Raw genomic sequence first — 19,200 nt, 5'->3', positions numbered from 1 at the left:
TGGGCCAAGCAGGCAGGAATTAACTCTGTGGCTGTTCTTTCATTAAGTGTGACAAAGAACTCAATTTATTGTTAAGCCGGTGTGGGAATTTCCTGAGGTTAGATGTAGGAAGTTGAGAGCAAAGCCTACAAGCCATCTTGTACAACTCAATCAAGAATCCATTCAGACTCAGGAGCTGTGATTTCGGTGCATATTACTACTTGAGAGAGGCAAGCTTTAGAGTAAGGAAAGTATATTTTGAAGTGTTAGGTGTTAGAAGTGAAGTGCACAGTGGATTTCTTGTCTTTGTCAGCATTATCTTGCTCTCTGGAAATTTGAAAACTTGAGAAGAAATACTTATATATTCAGGGTACAAATGGTGCAGTGTATGAACTGAATCTTTAAGCTGGGTGAGGACCACTTCTCTCCACTGGGTTTTGTGCTTTACTTGGACATCTATAGATTGAAGATATCTTTACTTGCTGGACATGGATAGAAGACTCTTGCTAGACTGATTATTATGGGCTGGCGGCATGTAAACTTTAGCTCCCTGTTTGCTGGGACTGCCTTCTTAATTACTTTAAGAGTATATGTACTCAGATATATGGTACAAAAATCCTAAAATCATGTCATCTGTGTGGTAGTTTCCAAACTGAGGTGCTTCTGTCATTGAAAATCACGTGAAGACCTCATGGTCAGTGGAGGGGTAACTGCTCACTTGATGCTACATTTCAGCTGAATTGCTGAGAGAAAATGAATATAAAGGTAATTTAGTGAAAGTACAATGTAGTTTATTTCTGAGACAGAATAAACACTTGGAATTGCCTAAAAGTTTTTTGATCCAAGAAAAGAAAACTCTAGCTGAGATTTGAGCACTGGGGCAAAAGAAATGCCTGTGAGAGATTTTGTTGTTCTCTGTCAATGCTGACATGAATTGATCTGTATGGTTAGATTTAATGTGATGGCCAAACAGACTTAAATAGCTCATGTAATCAGTATCATAAAAAGGGATCTTGTTTTTATTCTTGGGGCTGTGATTGGATGCTTCTGATGCTCTGTGTGCTTCTGCCTTTGTCTGTTCATTTCTTAAAATTGCCTGATTGTTATATTGTAGGGGGTTTTGTAGCTTTCTGTAAGTGTATAAAGATTTTAGCTTAATGCTAAAAGATTTAACAACAGTTTTCAGTGTGTTTCATTATCTTCATGTTGTTATAAGTCTTCAGCTTCTGACATCTAAGGCTTTGTCTGTACCAGTTCTAGTGAATTTTTCTTTGACAAATATTAAAACTAGACGATCAGACCAGGAGATGAAACTCATAGACTTAGGCCAGTACAAATCAATAGAATGTGAAAGCAAAACTCAAAAGATAGCTATAGGCTGAGCTGCATTGACAGCTGATGGACAGAGCTTTCTTGTGCTAGTCTGATTGAAGTTGAATTTGGCCTTTGCATAAGTTGAAAGAGAAAAAGTTTAGAGAGGCCTTGTCTTTGGCTTTCATCTTTGGTAAATATAAATCACCAGTGTTGCTTGGACTGAAATGTAATGATGACAGCTTCTGAGGTGCTGGAGGAAGGAATGTTATTTTATCAGAATATCATAGTGCCTTCAGTTTCTGTCATACCATCTTAAATTTTGACTTCTAGAGTAGTTACTGAACCATGTTCAGAAAGGGTTTGTGACCCTTAGCACCTTTTCAATGCTACACAGAACCGTATTGCCACTATTTCTAATGGGGCTGTTTGCAAACTCCTAATTAAATACATTTACAGTTTGCTGATGCTAAATTGTATGAAATTTTCTCTTTACCAGACCAGTCAGCACCCACAGAGTAACTTAATTCCTAGCACAGCCACAGAGCATCAGTTGCTTTCAGTTACATGAATTACTTGAAACCTATGTTGATCTCATAAGGGAGATCAGGAGAAAGTTTAAATGTTACAAATGCAGTGCAGAGTGGTGTTTTTACTGAATAGTTTTAGATTAAAGATATGCTCATCTGTGACCTTCTGGAAATGTCAAGGTGTGGTACAGTGGCAAATGCTGGACTGTGTTTAATAAAAGTACTTTTTAAGTTCCCTCCTTGAAAAGCACAAAAGCACAGTTAGCTGTTGTAATGTTACTGAGCACCATGTGGTGATGAGGTGTTTAGTTCGATACATGAAATTTGAATGAAAAGAGTATTAATCTTGATCTCTCAATGTCCTTCTCCGCTTGGATCTGCAATATATTTCCCTGCTCTGTAGCCCACCTGGCAGACTGGTGAGCTGCTGAGACCAACTCTGACAGAGCAGTGTGTACATCCCAGCTGGCTTGAGGCCATCGGGTGGCAAAACATTTTACACCGCGAGCCTGTCCCGCTGTGAGAGCATGTTTTGTCACTGCCGAGAAATCCACCTTAAAACAGCTGCTGCAGAGCTGGCAGGTTCAGCTCTACCTGCTCTGAGCATCTGTCCATGTGGCAAGGCTTCCTCAGAAATGGTCTTGTCCTGCCTAAGGGAGGTCTTGTCCAGCTCTTTGCAATTGGGACAGGCGTAGAGCTTGCCACGTTAGTAAAATATGAAGGGCAACAGTGGGAATGTGATAACTGCATCTACTGAGATGGAGGAGGACTGTATTTGCCTTACTAGTTGTCTTATCATATGACAAAAACAGAAGACAGGGTAGGGGATTTCAAGCCTCTGTGAAATGCTCCTGACACGGGCAGTGCTTGTAAATCAATATCGACAAGACGCTGCTCTGTGCTTCTGCTGAGTACTTGGGTTCTGCAACAGTTCAGAGCTGTGTGTCATGTTGCAGTTTTAAATGTCTTAATGGGGCAGGATGTGCTTTCGCAGATGAAGTCAAAATTATCCACAGAGGAAAGGGAAGAGCAGAAATGATCAGATAACGTGACTGTTTCCAGATGAACACTGTTGTATGATCAATACTCGTTTTGAGAACACAGTTTGCTTTAGCCTCACTGATGTTAGTGAACATCAAATGTTTGAAAACACCGAGCCGTCCACGTTCCCGGCATAGTTGAGTAGCCTGATCTGGCAGGTCCCTGAAGGATAGTAGGTCCACTATTCAGTAACATGCAGTTGTCCAGAAGCTGGTCCCAGCCACACAGCACCTCTGCAGCAAACCTGACATGTGCCTCAGAGAGGGGACAATAGGCCCCTGGAGCCCCGGAACAGTGGCCTGTGGTGAAGGATTGGGGCTGAGCCCAAGATCAGCTGGAAGCTATCCAGGGGAATCTAGATGTGGTCTACAGAAAATGGAACAGTACATTTTGAAATTCTCAGTACTGTCATCTGCCTCCAGGGCTCAAGGTGACAGTAGGTGGGGTTGATTGAGGAGACAAATGATTGATGTACCAAATAAAGGACGGGTGTGAAGAACCCTGGAAAAGGGCCTACATTTCTTATAAAATAGATGAAAGTAACAATGTAACTGAAATGTAAATGAGGGAGAGATGAGTGTAACCTCTTTTGCATTTCAGGTCTGCTGAAAGCAAACAAACCAGCCCTGCAGGGTTTTTTTTTTTCAGTATTTTGGTTTTTATTTTTAATAGGGTCAAAATTAAATGGCATTTTTGTCCGACCTGAACTGAAATTTGGTTTTACACTTTCCAGACTGGTGATGTGTGTAGAGATGTTAGCTTTTCATCCCAAGACAGAAGGGAGTATTCCTTCTGTGCTCTCAGATATTTTCATGGGGCAGTTACATAATTTTCATGCACAGCTTTAATACAAACCCCATATCTTGCTTTTGAGGGCTTTCCCGCTTTTGTGATGTTGCCCCCACTCCTGGCCACACTTTTGCAGTTTAGCTGAGTGCTCCCATCATTACTGGCATAGCTGGGCAGGGTTCAGTAAGGCAGTACCTGGGCCGGGTGTTATCTGATAGCAAAACGCCCACTGGCTGAAATAGGTGGTTTCAGGATATTTGTGAGCCTCAAAAGATACCCAATACCTTGGAGCCCTTTGGGAGGAAAGGTGCACTGATGCAGCATGTTCTGTGAGTGCTAATGACTATTGTCACCCCTCTCCCCCCGTGGGCAGCTGCCAGGCTGTGTGGTAGATGACAGAGAAGGGTTTCTTTCACTGAAAAGCTTGTCCTTATCTCCTGTCTTGCACGGATCACATTATTTTCCTGCTGTAGAAAGCAGCCCTTGAAAAATATCTGTCATTTTAGCTGTATGTGGCATTATAGTCGACATCGCATCTGTCTAAAACGTGAGCCAATTTGTTCAAATGGTCACTGTTTCATTGCCAGCCCTGTTTTTTTGGATATAGTCAACATGCTGAAGCCTGTTCAGCGCCTGAAAGTCAGATACTGGTCATTGCTGGCTTTCCAAAGCATTGTGGATGTTTTAGTCACCACTGCTGAGATACTTTCCATCTTTTTAACTGGAATAAAAGTTCTGAGAACTTAATGCAAACACATGATCTTTTATGTTAACTTTTAAATGGTGGGACAGGAGGACAAGAAAGTTTTCATAATTTTCTTTTTACTTAACCTCAGCTTAGCTGATGTTGGTTATGTTTCTTGGTTGAAGTCCCCCTCCATGGTAAGCACTAGCATTTTGTAAGGGCTGATGCCTGGACTGACTGAGGTTCTCCTGATTGTGAAACAGGGACAGAGTAAAGATAAACCAAGACTTGAGAGAATAGGAGAGACAGTGCTAATTAGAGCTTGTTGTTAGGCCATTCAGAAGTGAAACCATTTTTATTTTCCCCCTTGAATAGACATGAATGAATGAAAGGGTATTTGAGGTTCTGAGCCTGAGGATGCTCTTTCTGGGAAGGTTGGGGCATGTGGCTTCCCATGGATGTCAGTGGAGCAAGGGCACTAGGTACCTTGCAGGGTTGGAGCCCAGGTCTGCTGTAAGATATGAAAAGTTGCAAGAGTTATACACAATTAGCTTAAGGGAAAAATCTATGATCTTCACAAAGATAATGTATTTAGCTGGTTAATAGGGGGCCTGCTGGTCTGCAGATGCCTAGTCATTTGCTAATTGCCTCACTTGCATCGTTGCATTAAATTTTAGATCTGATCTCTAGTCCTCTGCTATGCCATAGAGCAAAAAGAAGTCATGTGCTGCCTCCCCCCTGCTGCTGTGTGTTGACCTTTGGAGCCTGGGCTCTGTCTGGGAAACAGCACTGGGAGTCCAGGAGCATTGCATCCTCCAGCTCTGCTTGGGCCCAGCTCAGCTTCCTGCCTGTGGAGCAACCCTCTGTTTGTCCACAGGCTAGGCATGCTCTGGAAAATAAACAAGGTCATGGCAGGTTGGCCTTTGCTGGAAATGCATCTCATCCTCTCTGCATTGTCATCTTTAAAAAGAGAAAGTTAAATTAGTGATGAAAGAGATTTTGGGGGCCTGGGGGTATGTTTGCAGTACAATGGACAGTGAAGCAAAAAGCTGCAAAAAATTAAATATTCATATCCTTTGAAGTCAGGCTAGGGTACTGTGACTCTGTTTTGATTCATGCCTGCTGGCAAAAATAAAGCAGGTTGTCAGTAAAGAAAGCCTTTCTTCAAATCTATTTATTACAGCTAAAATATTCAACCCACTGGTTGGTTGGTGTATTGGTGCTGGCAACTATTGCAAAATTAGTAATGCCTCAGAGCTGCCAGGAGCTAAAGCAAAGGGCCTGGAGTGAGCCAAATCCTACACTCTTGGAGCAATGTTCCATCGTTCTGCAAAGGGCTGTAGAAACATGGATCAGATCAGCAGTGGCGCTAAGGAAGCCTATTATCCTACAGCCTCAGGGCTTGTGGTTGAGTTCTGTAGTGTTTATTTGGACTTTTGCCCCATGGATGCTTTACAGTAGCATAAACCTTGGTCCCTTTGTTAAGCAGACAGCTTTTCCTTTAAAGGCTTAAAGAAGAAGGGATGTGACAGGTTTGTGACAACACGAGACACCACTGATCCAACTGACCAGCAGTGAGGGCAGGTTACACGCTGCCCCACAATACCCCTCTTCCCCATAGCTGCCAGAGAGCAGACCTGGGTGGCAGCTTGGGATTCTGGCATTAATTACAATGAGGGAGTGCTGTCCATTCCCTGTGGTGCAGTCCATGAGGGACAGGCATTCTGTGATGTCAGGAAGTCTCCAAAATGCCCATTCCTGTCTCTCAGACCAGTGAGATGAGTCTGTGCTCTCCAAGGCTGCAAGTCCTGTCTTGTGTAGGGGTTAAAGATTTTGCTACACACAGTGTTGGACCCTGATTGCAGTTGTAAATGAGTTTAACTACACTTTGTAGAATACTCTTAATAGGAAAAAGAAAATAAAGTCTATTTTAAAAATCTCTGAGGTGCACAAGTAGATGCCCATATGGCATCCAGTTTAGAGAAACTAGATTTATACAGCTGTCCTGTTCAAGGACTGAGATATGAATGCACTGGCTGCTTTGCTGAAAGCTTTGTTTGTGAAGCACCAGACATTTCACTGGCTTTATTTGAAGCTTCAGTCTTCACAGCCGCATTTTCAGCATTTAAAGAAATAAATTACAAAAACCCTGAGCTTGCAGTTGACTCCTGTGAAATCACTTTCTCTAAGAGGAGTAGACGAGGACCTAAATGTATAAACTTTGTGTGACTTGATCTGTTTGGCTCTGCATTAGTGGAGTGTGTACTAGATGACCTCCAGTGGTCCCTTCAGACCTCAGTTATTCTGGCATTCCATAAAATCACTATATTTACTGGCAGAAGCCAGTAGATCAGGATAGGCTATATTGAATTTGCTTAAATTCATTTGCTCATTATTTAAACTGGAGTTTCATACTTTATTGTTATCTTTCTTAATGCAGTTTCCATTTTGAGCTTTGCTACCAGCATGACAAGTCTTCTAATCTTTGAGAATTTTCTGGAAAATCTCTCACAAGTCACGTAGACCAGTCTCTGTGTCATCTGTTGCTTTTTGGGACCATTAGTGACTTTTGTCAAATACCCTCTTCATAGCAGAAATTTATCCTTGTAACTCTTATCAGAAATCAGACTGCACAGCTCAAAACCTCACTGTGCTCTGTGACCCTGAAATAAGGTTTCTGTAGCCTGGGGTGAAGGCACCCAGGGAAGCACACGCAGCTGCCACCTTGGTGGCTGTTTTGCTGGTGAATGGTTCTCCCTCTGCTCTGGCTGCTTTCATGGTGCAGAGCTGAGCATCTCACTGATGTAGATATATTAACTTCCCTTCTCACCTTTTCTAGCTCACAGTCTCTGTGTCTTTTACAGAGATTTCAGTGTAAACATTCACAACCAGAGTATGTGGATACAGTGATGTGACAACCAAGTGGTTAATTATAAATGAAAGAAAAACCCCTTTAAGCTGCACCAGTCCATTCAAGTGATCCAGATTTGTCTGATAGCCTGTGTGATCATGCTTCAGTTAACTCTGTCACCACGGATTTTCTGTGGTTTGCAATGTTCCCCATGTTCAACTCTTGTTCTTTGTTTTTGACACCGAATTTTGTTGTAAACCTTTGAAGTGGTCAGAAATTATAAGCTAAAAAATCCAAATCCCCTGTTTTCTTTAGTCTTTCTGTTAGATTTTTGAGATCTTGAGTGTGTTATTGGTGGAGATTTTATTTGGAATAAGAAAAGAGTTCCCACTGGCCATCCAAACAGTAAACGACATGTAATTGTAACAAGCAGTGTTATACTATAATTAGATACCAGTGATATAAAATTGTTTGAAGATCAACATATGTGAAGGGGATGGGTGCTATTTTTAGTCTAGGACTCTAGATGAGAGAAGAACAAAATTCCAAACCAGATTTTGATTGATTTATAGACACGTGGGAGAATCCACAGACCAGGGAGCATAAGACTGACTGCCTAGAGGAAAATCTGTGGTAGCAGGTGCCCATATCCAAGTAGCTGGGAGCAGACTCAGCTCTGAAATGGACTAGTAGGGTACTTTGAGTGCAGAGCTGAATGAAATTGTGCTGGGTTTTGCCTGCCTAAGACAATCCCTAGTCTGCCTTCTCAACAACTGTCTTCATGCTCTGGTCTCTGACTCTCCCCCTGTGCTGCTGCCACAGCAGGAGGGACAGAGGCTGCTGTTTGTGTTACAGCTCTGTAAATCACTCTGGCAGTGAATGTTCTCGTGCCTGTGATTTAACTCCAGAGGAAACTGCTGCTGAGAACGTGACAAAGAATGGAGCAATGTGGAGGTTTGATACTGAGGAGTGCTGAGTATTTACATCCTCTTTATTTGGTTCTTTATAGTGTAATGGTGGATCCTGGCATATAATGCTCGGCTGTGAGCCCCTGGGCCTCAGAGGTGCAGTAGGGATGGATTCAGCCCTGACCCGAGCAGGGAGGGGAGAGATGCCTGGCCCGGTGACATCAAACACAACATGAGAGGGAGCTAAGCAGGAGCTTTTGCGTCTCTGGTGCTCATGGAAGTGCAGGATCCAGCCTTTTTACCGACTTCAGGAAAGTCCTTGCCTCATAGGGAGCCCTCAACGGGCTCATAATGTGGATTGCAGCTGTGCATCCAGGTCTGCAAACCCTCCTCACCCTCAATAATCCCACTGTATCTGGTGTTTGTCTTGATGTGTGTGAGCTTCCTCTGTAGGCAGAGATTTGTCACTATCATCGCCTTTAATAGTTTACTGGAAAAAATAGACTAATTTTTTTGGTATATTTTAATTTGGTAATCTTTTATTATGTTGGAGCTAGAAATCTCTGGGGATATAATTGAAGAAAATAGTAATTGCAGGGCTTGCTCATGCTAGTAGCTTCTTCCCATAGGTACAATATGTTATGGCACTGTGTCTAAGACATTATTTTAATTGGTCTAATGCAGACCTTCCCAAGATGAATGATTTATCTTTGTTTTATTACTTCGTTTCTACTTCATTACTTCATTTTCTACCTGTCATAAAAGAGGAGACAAGGAGGCCAGTGTCTGTATTGAGGATGCAGAGGACCAGTACCTTTTGTAAATCATTCTGATGGTGGTGAACGTTTTTATGTCTGTGATCTGAGCTATGAAGGAAATTGCTGTTCAGCTTCTGATGAAACAGAACGTAGTGTGATAAAAGAGCAAGAAGGCCCGTTCTGAATAATGGGGACAAAAGTTGTGCAACATCAGTGACTGTAACTTATGGGAATGTATGAAAAAAAATAAAAATTGTGCCTTACTCCTCCATTTTTTCACTTAGTATAAATTAATGCCTTAGGCAATAAGAAATAACAATAACAGTGAAGCAAGAAATGCTGCACAACAAACCACATCTTTAGTTTTTTTCTCTTTTCTTTCCCTGTCTTTCTAAGAAGAGAGTACAGGCTTTTCTTCCCTGTGTCACTAAAAGCATTTAAAATTCACTGCAGTTCATTGGCCCTGCTTTCTGCATTATAGAGCTTGAACAAGCTTTTTAACTTTGTGAGGGTAGTTACTAAGTAAAATGGACATTTTATTATTTGGCAGAGAAGGTCTTTGAAAGCAGGGCAGAAAGCAGTAGGTGCTGTAGATCTCTTGCCTGTGTTGTGTGTCTTCCCGCTCTACATAAACCACCTGACAGGCTGCCTTCTTTCTCCTGCCGTTCATTTGCATCCTCAAGGACTGCATTTTTGCTCCTCTTAGTTGTGTGGACTCAGAAAGGAAGAAGGAGTTGGACCCTCCTCCAACTGGTGCCAGCACAGCCGTGCTGGTAATGTTCCAGTTGGAAAAGCTCCTGGATGAGCAGGGTCAGTCTTTCGTTCTTGTGTTCTTTGATTATTTTTTTTTTTCTGCTCTTCTTTCTTCCTTTTGACAAAGCTGTCAAAATCCACGATGTTCTGATTCTCTACAAGTTTGCTGTACAAGTTTAGTTTGCAAATTGAAACATGAATTCAATCCCCACCATTCCATCATACCATTTGTATACAAGCATCTACGACAGTGCATTGACTTGCACTGCAGAAAGCTGTTTTTTCTGTGAACTCACAACTGTTTATCAGTAGTGACCTTCTGTGCCGTTGTTCATCTCATTCATTGTGATAGGACTGTGATCATTCCCTGGTCAGCCAAAGACGTGGATCTTAGTAGTAGAAATACTTGAGATTTATTTCCTGTAACAAACTGTATCTATCCATAACAGAACCAGGGTGATGGCTGAGGACTGGCACAGGGGGCTCACACCTACACAGTGAAGAGAGAGACCTACTGTAGAGGAGGAGGATTCTTTTCTTATGATTTTGTGAGCTGTTCTCTCCTGCCAAAAAATCTCATTTTGGGGAGTTGAAGAGTGGCTTAATTTCAACTCAGACATCGCAGGTGAAACCTCAGATGGAAGAGCTAAAGTAGCACTTCACAGCGGGGAAATAAATTTGTTTGCAAATGCAGAGGGGTTAAATAATGTATAAAAATCTTAGGGCCCAATCCCTCTGTCCTGTACATGGGGGAAGACAGAAGCTTGTGCCCCAGCTGTCGGACATCAAGCTGGACAAACAGAGAAGATGTGGTTTGCATGGTCCTGGAGGACATTTCCTTCCTCTGCCAGTATTTACAGACTGGTGGCTGCTCCTCAGCTGTAGCTCCACACCTGTCTCCCACGAGTTGGCCCTTGGCACTTGCCTTTCCTGGGCTCCACTCCATGAGGTGTGCTGTAAGGCTGTAGCTACACCTCCCATTTGACACTGTGCTTGGCTCACCTATCGCTGAATTCAGCCTTTGGAGTTATTCAGCCACTCACATCATAGTCAGTGGATATCATCACTCTGTGCATGGGCCTTCCTGCACGTGCTGTGATTTGCTCAGCCAGTCCCAGACTGTACACTTACTTGAAATCCCTGTGCTGCTCAGAGCCAGAGGAATGCAGGCCTTAGGGCTTTGTTGAGTGTCATTACATGGGCAGGCTGATGCAGTGTAAGTCCTGGTCCCAGGCAACTGTGAGATTTTAGGTTTATCCACGCCTTGTCAAAGAGGGTGTTGTGTAGGTACAGGTATGTAGCATGAGGCTTTATCATTTTATACACCCAGGGTGGTTTTTTGCCCCAGTTCTGTGGCATCCTGTAGACCATATGACATTTCAGTGTCTCTTCAAGAACTTCAAATATTGCATATTTTCCTAAAAATCTATCCTCTAATTCTTGCTTTCTCATTAGAGCAGGATCATGACACCATTCCAGAAGTTCTCATTATATTTATACAGACATTTTTCTAACTCCTTCTCAAGTTGTAATTGTGCCATTTCTTTTTCCTGAGAGCACTTTTGGCAGTGTTTACTGAAGGTGAACTTGCAAATATGTAATGTCTTGGAAAAAAAATTTGCCATTTACTGTATAGCAAATGCCTTGCTCAAAAGCATCTCAAGGCTTAACGTGGGGATGACATTGCATGACTAAAGGCCTTAGCTAGCTGACCTTTAGCTTCCCTCTAAAAATAGATCCCTTTCAATGCTGGCTCTCTTTCAGTGGCAGGTGGGGTTGTGCAATGGGTCTTCATTACCTCTGGCACTTTCTCAGTGAAGCATGTGAAAACTGGGCAGGTTTTCACTGTCTATTCTATAGTAATAGCCTGCATTTCTCAGTGGAAAGACTTCCCGTTATCTTATACTTTTAAATGTCTTTAAATAAAGGAAGTATTGAACACAAAGATCAATGCCTGTGCAGTTTAAAGATTCACGCTCTCTTTTAATGCCATTTAATCTAAGTTTGAACTTTGTGGTTTGGTTCAGCCTAATATTAATAAGAACAGTTAAGAACTAATATTTTATAATCATCAGTGCTTATGGAATGTAGTGACAGGATTGAGAGCCCTCAGGTTAAAAAAAGGCATGGATTATTTAAGTAATTGACTGAAGTATAAGTTCAGTCTGATGGAACTTTAACTAGTGTTTCTTTTCTGTTCTTGAAGTTTTACCTAATGGCTCTTAAAAGAAACCAATAAATGTGTGAGTCTTGGTTTTGTATCTAATTATAAAAATATATGTAGTTCTTTTTATGGCCATCTTTGGGGGGAGGAGGAAAAAAATCCAACAGAACAACAGCAGTGCTATATTTGGAAAAGAAAATATACCTTCTGCTTTTAATTGTTATGTAAACAGTGTATCAATAATGAGATAATTTGGATGTGGGAGCTGTGATTGATGTTTCAATGTAAGTGGAAAATTCATTCCAAAGAAATGTAATCCCTTTTAATTCTTACTGAAAATGGAATTCTCCTCTTGTGCCTTCCTCTTGTCAGATTTCAAGGCTGGAACAGCTTTAGGATCTTTGAGAGTTGGTCCAGATGATCTTTAGAGGTCTCTTCCAACCCAAGCTATGCTATGGTTCTATGACTGTCTCCATATTATATTTTTAACTTAATACATATCATACTTTTAGATATTGCAATAAAGATATTTGCATTAAAGATTTATTGCGAGTCTCGGCACCGTAATTACTGTGTCTGGCACATAACGTATTTAAACTTTGTATTATTCCAATTAATGCATGTAGTGTAAAAAATAAAATCAAAAAAAAAAAAAAAGCAAGAAACAAATGAAAACAGAGCTATTTTTAGGAAATATGCTTAAGTCTCACAGCAGGATTGTCTATGTTTATCAGTCTTCTTGGGGAATTTTGGAAAGCAATGTTAGACTGGGATTTGGAGTCCATGGCTGCTGTTCACATTCAGTCTCAGCAGCTGGAGTTACTGTAATTGCAATTTCCATATTGTATCTATTCAGAATCAATTAGTAGTGTTTTGTTTCATAGTGAAATATGAATAATTTTCTACTTCTTAATGGTGCATGCAGGAGTGGGCAGGGCTAGAGTGGTCTATTTAAGAATGAGGCATCCTCCTAGTTTTGATGCTTCCCTCAGTCTATTGGTCTGTGTGTCATGTGAAGTAAAACATAACTCGGTGGCAAAATTCCACAGAACTCCTTCTAGACTGTATCAAACCACTTGGTCCAGGAGTCTGTCTTCTGCTGCATTTGGGCCATGCTGAATGTTGTGGCCCCTGGACATCGTGACTGGTGACTATCAGTTTGAGGATTTTCGTTTTAGTCTCAAATATGTGCCATGTAGTTTAATTTATTATTCTATTTTTTATGTTCACTTCATTTCTCTTCAAGCTGTAATGAAAATCTTTCTCTTCCTTTACAGAACTGTCATTGCCATTTAGGTTTTCTGGGTTTTATTTGCACAGGGGAGATCCAAGAAAGTCACTGGCAGTGCCATTCCAAAATTATAGTACAGGTACACCTTGTGCTTTCATCAGTAACATAGGTCAGAGAGGAGAATTTTGCCATTGTATCTTTCAGTCCTTAATTATGATAGCACCTATTTAATGTAATTTTCTCTACCCTTCATTGTTGTATTTGGCCTAATTCTGTTGTTTTTTGTGCAGACTTATTGATTAGAGCAGACTACTGTCTGCCTGACTGCAGGATCAATCTAATTATAAGTAAAAGAACAAATTCATGAGAAATAAATAATAACCCTTCTGCTAGTGAGACTCTATGATGATTTTTGTGTTCTCTTTGTAGTACATGGGATTCTGAGCATGACACACTAAAATATCCTTCCAGTAGAAGCAGTGGAATCAAACTTTGTTCTTGAATAGGATACAGTGATGCATGAAAATGAGATGAGGAAACATCAGGCAAAATCAAAGTGATAAATCACAGTAAAAAAGAAATCCCAGTGCAAACCCCTTGAGTGTTCTGATAGAAAATTAACCCTTCTGATGATGTTTGTTTTCAAGTTATTCTTTCAGTCCCATTTTAAAAGTATTTCAACTTGGCTATTGATGCTTCTTTGAATGTGGTCATTCTCTGTATAGTAATGAATTTCTGGTATGTCATAAATAAGCCTAAAATAATTAAGGTGGAAGTATGTATCACAGTTAGGTGGTGACCTTCCTGAATGACCAGCATGTAATGCCGTCTGCTTTTTATACTGCGCAAATCAGTGAGGCAAAGAAAGAAGCAGATGTCGTTAGAATGACTGTGTAATGACAAATTCATGCAATTATATCATGCTGTGTTCACATTTTGTTTCTTCCAGAATCAGGTCAGTTTTGCATAGAAGTTTTTATTTTGCCAAAACTCATCGTGCATCTTTTCAGCTTTTTTATTTTTTCTTGGAAATGCCACTTTAAGACCTGGAACCAAATTAGACGTGGAGATAGAGAAGATACATTTATAAAGAACTTTTTAATCATCCAGAAGAAATTTTGCAGCATGTTGGTTAGCCTGAAGTACTTTCTGTTCAGAATGCTTTTTGTTTTATAAAATTGGCTGCTGGTTTGACATCTTTAAAATAAACAGATGCCCATGCTTGAGTATTTCCCTCAAGCTGAAACTGAGCCAAGAGCTGCACCACATAGCAGTGAAGTATGTCTCCTTGCCAAGCATTTCCTATCCGTCCCCCTGGAGTTTTAAGTTTTAATTGTGTACATTTTCTGTCAAGTTGCAGTTCCCTGGTTTGTTATGTCCTCCAGGTAATGTAATAGAGAACAATCTGTGCACTCCATAAAGCAGTTTGACGTGTTCGTTATCCCTTCGTCCCTGTACAGGAGCTGCAGTCAGGTTGGATGATTTAGCAGGTCCAAGCTGGTAGGCTTTTATGTTGTAGGTGCTTCAGGTTTATGGTGAAAAACTATGCTTGTTGGATGACTCTTCCCACTGTAAAGAAAGAGCATTAAAAGAGAATTTCAAAACTTGTGTAAGTAGTAAGTGACAGCTGCTTCCATGTATGTGTGCTTGTGCCTCATCTCAGCCAGGGCTTGTTAGTCAAGAAGCAGTGGAAGGATCCAGAAAGAGCTTTTCTGATATGTTGCTGGTTTCCTTAGCTGATCTCAGTTTACTGACACTCCTCTCTATGACCGAATGATTGCTTTTTTACTTCCAAGTCTTAAAATAACCTCTACTATTGCTAGAAGAGCTTTAATAAATAGAAATAAATTAATATGTAGCACTTATTAGCTCAAGATGTGGATAGCTGCTGGCTAGTAAAACTGCTTTGTCAGGGAGAGCATGAAAGTGGAGCAGAATCAATCACCAGGAAAAACCTTAACATTGCTAGTGGGTGATGAAGAAGTTTCCTCATGTGCACCGAGGAAGAACATCACTGTGCTGCCCTGGCCGGTCCAGCCCAGCCCTGGGTGCTGCTGTGTGCAGGGGAGGATGACAGCAGTCAGGACCCTGAACTGTCGCCCACATCCGTGTCAGTGAGCATGTCCCCCCGGGGGAACCTTGTCAGCTACAGGTTTTCTACCAAAAATTGTTTCCCCTTGTCCTCTTGGCCCTGCTTCGAGGGAACCATGTCTGGAGAGAAAAGGTTTGTCACTGTCTCCTGGCCCATCCAGGTGAAACCTTCTGGGCTTACACTGCTGAGGGATATAACAGCGACACTGGTGATGCTTGGTTTTGTTCTGTGGACATTTGATGAATTGGGCATTAGTTTGAAATTTAGTAAGCTGATTTCCTCCTGAAATAGCCCATTTCCAAGGAGGACAGGGACAGCATCTGTCTCCAAGGTTCAGACAGAGCAGTCTACTGTTATCTTATGCTCATTCTTGCTCTTAGATTTATACATTGTCCTTGGTGCAGAAATCCAAGGTAACTTGAAAATTGGTTCAATATCATATCTAACTCCTAATAGTATAATTTTAAAACTCTTTACTCAAACAAATAACCCTTATGCCTGGATTTAGTACTCCTGATTGTTCTGCTATTTAATTGGCAGTGTGTTTCCAAGCCAGAGAGAAAATTGACTTGACTCTTTCAGTGTTGTGATTTCAGGTGATGTTGTTTAGAGATAGTTGAGGTTCCATAGGTGCCTGGAATCGCAGAGGCAAGACTTACAGTAATGGGAGCTGGAGCCAGCACAGGGAACATGCAAAGGACAGGAGAACACGCTGGTACAAATAAGTCTGCCATCCTCTGTTCTCATTTACCTGCAAAGAGTGCAACCACTCGCCTAGAGAATTAGCAGTGCAGAGCACCAGCAAGCACAGCATTGTCCTGCTGCTGCATCAGTGCCTGCACAGAGTTTACCCTGTTGGGTTTTTGTCCTGGCACCAAGTGTGATCCTATGATAGACAAGTAGTGAAAGGGAAGCTAAGGGAAAACAATCTGTGTGTGAGTAGATAGGCTTAAAAGCTGGAAATTATTTTCTATTACATACTTCACTGATTCTTTGTTCCTTTCTTGTCTAAGTGTTGGGCATTTCTTGCCTCATGTATTTGCTTTTTTCTAATACTTATACAATTGATTTTATTTTCATAAATGTATTGAAGAGAGATTTTCCTGGGTAGATAAGGGATATTGAGGATGGGTATATTTGTTTACCTACTCTACACTAGAGTGTATTCATTAGAAGGCAGAATGACATGTGAAAATTGCAGAAGGACAGCTGAAATATCAATAAATCTAGATTACACCTTGCCCTCCTCTTCAGCAGAGGCTTAACTCAGTTATTTTTTAAATAAGGTGTCAGTGAACATAGCTATTTAGGAATGTATTTCTGGAGGAAGGTGGTAATAATGAGGTATGTCCTGACTTTGTGCCTCTGAAACACAGATCTGGTATTGATGTTAGCATCAGTGCATATCTTTTGTTACAAGTTTCTGTTTAGAAGGCTAGATAAAAATATAGATGCTTTTTCATACATGCATATATTTACAGGACTTAAAAATGTACTTCAAAAATGTACGATGTTAATACAGCATTTGAATTAAGGATAAAGTGCTTTGTTTTATTATTTTTTTTTCATCTTAACATCTTTCATCATTAGGCATTCCGTAGATGATCAAAGCAAAGGAATGATTGCCATGGGTGAGCAATCCTGCATAGTAATGCAAGATGTCACAGAAGTGGAATATAGATAGACATGAGGAAGACAGTGTTTTTTACTCAACTGACATGGAGAATTTACAGAACATCTCAGGGTCGCAGAGTGTTGCGAATAATGAAACCCGTGTCTACGCACAGAAATAATGATCTACATCAGAGAGCACAATGGGTGAAGGAAATATTCCCTTTGCGTAGCTGCAGAGCTGCCAGTGTTTCAATTTCAGAGGTTTTCTCCTAGCCTCTGATAAACAGCTTATAACAAAAGCATTCAGGCCTGTGGAGAGAAAAGCTGAAGAACCAGACAACTTTTACTTTTCTTTTTTTTTTTTTTCCTGTTCCTATTTAAAGGTTTTCCATGACTGAGAGCAAGGGTAAAAACCCAGGTCAGACAAACTTAAATTAAGCTACTCTGATTTTTTTGAAGAAATCCTTTCAGGATGTCTCAGTGGCACAGTAGGTAGTCTTGAACTGTACAGTTTTTGAACTGTGGCAAGGCAGGGAAAGGAGGAGGAGATGTTTTAGATGGAAGAATTTTATATCCTTTCAGGAGAGGTTTTTTTGAGAGCTTTTGTCATTGGTCTGGTATTTATGGTTTACGGATACTCTGTCAGGGCTAAGTAGAAGAGAGCAGGACTAAAGCCAGTCATGTTTCAGGGTAAGTGGTCTCCTGATGGCTTCTCCTGAGCATTCCCACTCGTGTTCCAGGGCAGCATCGCTGGGGCAGTTTTGACTTCTACAGATGCTGCACTGACTTCTCTGGCAGGAGCTGCTTTGATGGGTAGCATGTGTAAATTTGTAACTTTATAGCAAGATATTGGCTTTGGTGGTTGGTGAGATTAAAGAAGTACTGATTATTTCAATTGTCTTACAGATCCTGGTTTGCTTTTGATTGGATGCTAATTGAACATGCCATAGAGCTGAAAAATCTTCTGGGAATAGTGGGAGACATTTGATTGAGCAAGCCTTTTAAGCTGAGGTGGGATGCTCCCAAGTGTGGTGTAGAGGGAGCCTTGAGATAAAAGCAGCTGTGCAGTGCAAACGTTTCCAGCAGGAGAGGAGCATCAAATAGCAGCTGTGGTGTCTACAATATTTTTTTTCCAAAACCTGGCCCAGAAGAGTCATTTTTTGCTCCAGTAGACCACTTTGGGGGTATATGCAACTACAGATGATGCTTCTGAATGCTTTATAAACATGCATCTTAGCCTGTCAGCTTTGTTAATACAGTACAGGGAAGAGCATATCTGTGTGCTGTTGGTGTAGAGGTGTTACTTTGAAGTATGATCTCCAACTTCTGGGTCTCCAGCTGGCTGCATGTGTGTGATGAAGAGCAAAGGAGAGAGAGCACGGTGCTGCTGCTTACTTCTGCTGGTGAGGGGAAAGTGGGAATATTTGCACTATTTTTCTGTAACTGCCTGGAAGTTGATGTTGAGGAGTATGTCTAGGTGTGTCTGTTGCGTTTCCATCAGTCTGCTTTTTGTCAGAGCCATTTGGAAGTAGATGAAAGAAAAAAAAAATTGTGGGCTACAATACACTGACATAAAAGTATATCATCCAGTGAACAGCTTCATTTCCTAAAGTGACTTTTAAATGGTAAGACACAAGTATATGTGTGGAGCTCAGCAGTGCAGTTCCTGTTGATGGTAGAAAACAGTGAGCCAGTCCCCAGCTGTAGATCTTGCAGAAAATATGTTTGCAAAGGATTCACAGAGGCATGAAAAACTATGCTGGGTTGACTGAGGAAGAGAAAAAACCTGAATCCACGTCTTGCAGAGCTTTAGTGGGAGGGGTTCCTCTGGCATTGCAAGCTGGTGGTGAAGCTTCCTGTGGGAGGGAATCATGACAAATATTTTCTATTAGGAAACTGGAAGTAATGACATATGTCGTGTGTGTACTTTTTGTCTGAGATGTGCATGACTGTAAAGAAACAGATGGCTCCTTTAATCATGGCATGTGGCTCCTCTGTTTATGAGGCTTTTATTTCTATATGGATCTTTTTTATAAATTCTTTTTTAAGAGGGAAGTGAGTGATATTGCCTTGCATCAACTCATTAAAAATTACCAGGAACGGTAATGATTATTAGGAAGTCTGTGTCCAGTGAACCACAAATATGTTGCCTAGAGCAGCCTGAAAAAAAAAAACAAAAACAAAACACCAAACCACAAATAAAACGTAAATGCTAATTCCCAGAAGGATGTTCGTGTCCTTGTGTTCATACAGGGAGCTAATGCTGCCCGGGCAGTTCTCCATCACACCCTGCTGAGGTTCCTCTCCCATCTGCACAGGCTGAGCTCACAGGCAGCATTGTGGGGTGCAGCCCTGCACCCTCTTAACACATGCTGGTATCCAGACATTTGCAGGACATGAGAGCATGAGAATTTGGCCTGCCTGACTTAAAACGTATTCATGTTTCTTGGGTATTCCCGCTCCGAAAATTTTCCAGTTGCTGCTTGAATGCATT

The 19,200-nt window shown here is 41.2% G+C and overlaps 1 protein-coding gene across 7 annotated transcripts in view; it reads left to right on the top strand.

The window, feature by feature from the left end:
• FGF13 (fibroblast growth factor 13) overlaps positions 1 to 19,200 on the top strand; it is a 313,357-nt gene that overhangs the window by 151,977 nt on the left and 142,180 nt on the right. The window lies entirely within an intron of this gene.

Source organism: Pseudopipra pipra, chromosome 13 (genome assembly GCF_036250125.1).
Source record: "Pseudopipra pipra isolate bDixPip1 chromosome 13, bDixPip1.hap1, whole genome shotgun sequence".
NCBI lineage: Eukaryota > Metazoa > Chordata > Aves > Passeriformes > Pipridae > Pseudopipra > Pseudopipra pipra.
This window is presented reverse-complemented; position numbering and strand designations above follow the sequence as displayed.